This window comes from Chrysochloris asiatica, unplaced genomic scaffold (assembly GCF_000296735.1).
Source record: "Chrysochloris asiatica unplaced genomic scaffold, ChrAsi1.0 scaffold00059, whole genome shotgun sequence".
Taxonomy (NCBI): Eukaryota; Metazoa; Chordata; class Mammalia; order Afrosoricida; family Chrysochloridae; genus Chrysochloris; species Chrysochloris asiatica.
The window spans coordinates 15,483,056-15,487,951 of NW_006408577.1; the positions used below are offsets into that span (position 1 = coordinate 15,483,056).

Genomic DNA, 4,896 nt, shown 5'->3' on the forward strand with positions numbered 1-4,896 from the left:
TTTCCCCCATATGGGAATACTCATTATAAAAATATAACAAACTTCATGACTGTCTTTTTAAATTAAAAAGCTAACAAACTCCCTAGTTATATTCCCCCCTACCCCCCACCCCAAAAAGCACAAACTGGATAGTAACTGAGTCTCTAGCTGGAGGATTAAAAATACACAGTCCTCAGACTGCATTAAAGTAGTCTTGCCACTCACAGGCTAACCCATACCAGTGGTAAATCCTTGACCTTATGGAGCAGGCAGACAATGCTAATGACTCCACTCAGATCACTTACCTCAAATAGCCCTTTTCTGGTTTCCAAAACATGAATAAAGATAATACTTTATTAAGTCTATTTCTGTACAACTTCTGTTGTTGTTGTTAAGTGCCGTTGAGTCGATTCCAACCCATAGTGACCCTGCATAGGATTTCCGAGGCTGTAAATCTTTACAGGAGCAGAAAGCTTCATCTTTCTTCTGCAGAACCTCTGGTAGTTTCGAGCTGCTGACCTTGAGATTAGCAGCCCAATTTGTAACCTCTGTGCTACCAGAGCTCCTCACACACTTCTGTACATTGTTTGTTTTATTTACAACTTTTTAAAGGTCAATATTCTAAAGCTAACTAGACAGTAAAATAGGCAGAAATCACTTTGTTCAAAAAAAGAGAGAAAGCCCAACATATCACTTTTTATAGAGAATTCACAGTTTCATTTTATTCACAGCAAAAACACCCACAAAACCCTTTTGATCACACTAGGAGAAACTCTGCTATAGGTTCTACTGTCTGTACTACACATGCAATGAAGACAATATTCTGCCAGTACAATTGATTTGTTGCTGCATTTGTCTACTGTTTGTCTAATATTAACAATTATAAACAGAGCAGTGAATTTGGAATAATCCTTACAGTGTTACAGTGTCAGGCACAACATTTCACTCTCTTCACACCACTGGTTCTCTTTGCATACCTGGGCTTTCTCCTCTTCAGTAATGTCATATTTTATGTTGAAGGCCTTATGAATCTCTTCAGTTTTCCCCTTGATCATATTGGTAACAGTCTTGCAAGTAACCTTAAGCAAACATTTGATAGCTAAGTAATTTGCAGCCAGAATAAGTTAAGTGTTCCCTTGTTATCTTTCAGGAACTCTTGGTCCCAAATAAGGACATTATCTGTTCTCTTTTCTTTGTTCTAATCACCCTCAGAAGGAGGAGGGTCATCCTTGTAATGGGTGCCCCACTGAATGACCTTTTTTAATATTGCTGCATTAACATTTGGTAGAGGAACTGGGTCATCATCTTCATCATCCATTCCCAAATCTTCCAACATAGTCTTGATAGTCACAGGTTGCTTGGCAATTTGCACATCAACTTCAAATATCTCTCCAACAGAACTCTGCAACTTAATTGAAGGCATGGTGTTCGAGCCTAAGGAGGAAGTGAACCCAAGGCTGGAGAGAGCTGGGCAGTGTCTGTACAAACAGAGGAGAAAGAAAGGCAGAGAACAAGGTCACTCCAGTAGCTGCTTTTTTAGAAAGTAGATCATTAGGCCATTTTTTTCAAAGTGTCTCATGGTGGATTTGAACTTCCATCCCTTCAATTAGCAGTCAAGAGCTTTAACCATTTGTACCTCCCAGAACTCCAAAAAGTGATAAATTACTTCTGCTCAAATTCCAATGTTGAAAACTCATCTAACATCTCTCTAGGTGCCAAGAGATGCCCTGGCTGAACAGCGGCTTCTCTCAACATCTCCACAACTCTACAACTCTAGTACACAACTTCCATCTATTAAATGTGTTAAATGTAAAACCAATTTACCATGCCTTTGCTTACAACTGTTCAAGAGTTTTTCACAGAACTAAAAGAAAAATCCAAAGCCTCCAGGTTCTTATGATCTGGCCCCATCTACCTCTCTGGTGTCACAATGTTCTAGCTTCATTGGCTATCTTTATGATCCTTAAACATCCAGACTTATCTCCTACTCTGCACTTGGCTGTTCTCTGTGCCTGGAATATTCTTCCACTAGATACTCACATTACTGATTCATTTTCGTCATTCAAGTAGATAGGGGTGGGGGTAGGGAGAAGTATAAGGAATCTTCATTTTAAGCAAGTACCTCAGGTGATCCTTATGTGACTGGTCCATAACCCATACTTTAAAAGCCCCCAGCCAGTAGTGAAGCGCATGGACTTTTTCATTGTTGTTGTTAAGTGCCATTGAGTCAATGCTAACTATGCACAACAGAATAAACTCTTTGTATAACAGAACAAAACACTGCCTAGCCCTATGCTAACCTCACAATTGTTATGCTTGAGTTCATTGCTGCTGCCACTGTGCCAATCCATTTCATTGGAGGTCTTACTCTTCTTCTCTGACCCTGCACTTTACCAAACATAATGTCCTTCTCCGGGGACTGGTCCCCTGAAGTATGAAAGACAAAATCTGGCCTTCCTGGCTTCTAAGGAGCATTCTGGCTGTCCTTCATCCTACACAGATCTGTTTGTTTTCTTGACAGTCCATGGTACTTTTAATATTCTCTTCCAACACCATAACTCAAATGTATCAATTCTTCCATGAACCAAGAAAGTACAGACTTTAGGATCAGAGAAATGTTCAAATACCAGTGAGGCATTTATCAACCGATGCTTGGGCAATTTACTCACCCTCTCTAAGGCTTGGTTTCCTTACAGTACATGGTTGTTGAAAGGTAAATGAGATCAAATTATGGCTTAGTGTGGCATCTGGCACATGATAAATGACACAAAGAAGGAAGTAGAAATCTATCATGCAACTCTAGAAAAAGTAGAGAAGGAACTAGGCAAAAGAAGACTTGAGCAAGGGATTTTCTCTTTTTATTAATTTTATTTTCGTTCATTTACAATCGCCACAATACAACATCACTTATCCTACTTTTTCTTGTATGTCCTGTTTCCATTCATTCTCCCCTACCCTTTCTGACCATTGTCCTTGGGTAAATGGTGTCCTTTTGATCTCAAGGAGCTGATTGTTATAAGGTGTTTGTTCCTCCTCAGTGTTATTGTTCCCCTTGTAGACCTATCTGTTGTTTGGCTGAAAATTGAGCCACTGGGGTGAATTCATTTCTAGACCTGAAGGGTGCCTCAGGTCCAGCGACTCATTCCCTCAAGCTGTTTATTTATGTCTAAGAAGTTTTCATAACTTCGTCCCCTGTACACCACCACATTCATAGATATATTTGCAGCCAACCTAAATACATATGTCAACTCTATTTATATTTGTGGGTATACTCCCTCTCTGCCTCCCACACTTATTTCACTCAGCATAATGGCCTAGAATATGACTAAATCTTGTTCAATAATCTGGAGAGAAAAGGATTTAGTTGTATTGAGGGAGCAGAGAGATTAATGAAAGCCAAAAAACCCCCCAAAAAAACAGAAAGCAAAATATGACCTATAATACAAAAACAGACTGAGGGGGAAATATGAGTTATCCTAGTATGGGCAGGACCTGATCCAATGAGAGGAAACTGATTCCTAGGTTATACTTAGAAGAAAATACTCAGGAAGCCCAGCAGTCACAGAGAATTAGTCAAACAGAATCTCCAAAGCAAACAATATCATAGACATCAAAGTTTGGTGACCAATCTTCTGAGGAAACTGTGAAAAGAGCTGAAGGGTGAACTGGTGTATTTGGGACACACCGTGTCCAATGTTGCAAAGATGCCAGTAGACATTTTCCTTTGAATGAAGCTGCCATTAGTGTCCTGAGGGAGCGTAGCAGCTTCTAGCGGTGAGACTGTGTAATGAAGTTGACTTAAGAGAGTCAAAGACCTATATGTGGTTAAGAGGTGGATATATTTAATACTGTGAATTCATCGTGAGTGTGAAGAAGAAAAATGGAGCTGTAACTAAAAGGTGGCAAAGGGTAAAGTTTGAGTCTTTGATGCTCTTTTGCTAATAGATTTGTTGTTGTTGTTGTTGAGTGCCATCGAGTCGGGTCCGACCCATAGCGACTATATATAGGGGCCATTATTTTATCCACAGATACCACATTCTTAGGTGCTCTCTCACATGCATAAACTTTCTATGTACTTCCATACAACGTTACTTTTACTCTTCTACACTAAAGACATGTACTACCCCTTACACTTTGAACTGTCTGCTGAGCTATTTTGAGTATAATTAAAATTCCACCTAGGCCACGTAGATTCAGGTTTTGTGGGGACCAAAGTTTATAGTCGTTGGTTGATCTTTTTAAAGAAAAAGAATATAAAATTGTATAAACAAAAGTAGCTACAAAAATGAAAATATAAAGAATAAGAGAGGAGAAACTTCTGGTAAGATGGCCGACTAGGCAAACTCACTACATGGACCCTCTACAACAAAGATTGTTGTTGTTTAGTGCTATCAAGTCAGTTCAACTCATAGCAACCCTGTACAGAGTTTCTGAGGAGCGGCTGGTGAGCCTGAACCACTGACCTTGCTGTTCAAGTCAACCTTGCAGTCTAACACATTAACCCACAGGACCACACAAGAACTCCACAACAAATATTGTTGTTATTGTTGTTAAGTGCTGTTGAGTCAGTTCCAACTCACAGCGACCCTGCATAGAGTTTCCCAGGAGTAGCTGGTGAGTTTGAACTGCTAATCTTGCAGTTCAAACTGACCTTCCAGTCTAGCAAATTAAGTCACAGCACTGCATCAGGACTCCACAACAAAGATAAAAGGGATCAAAATAATGGAAATTCTGGCATCCTGAACTTCAGAAGAACAGTTAGAGAGGTGGATGAAGTGCTTACAAGGAGGAGAAGCTGAGCAGAGATGGCAAGAGAGGGAGACTAACTAGTGAACAGCTGGCCAGATATGGCCCAACCATCTTGTGAGCAGCTATGGCAGCAGAGGGAGGCAGTACTAATCTCTGATAAAAAAAAAA

The 4,896-nt window shown here is 40.0% G+C and overlaps 1 pseudogene; it reads right to left on the reverse strand.

Annotated features, from left to right (window-relative positions):
• Window positions 1-899: 899 nt before the first annotated feature.
• LOC102831224 lies at window positions 900-1,402 on the reverse strand (annotated as a pseudogene).
• Window positions 1,403-4,896: the final 3,494 nt, after the last annotated feature.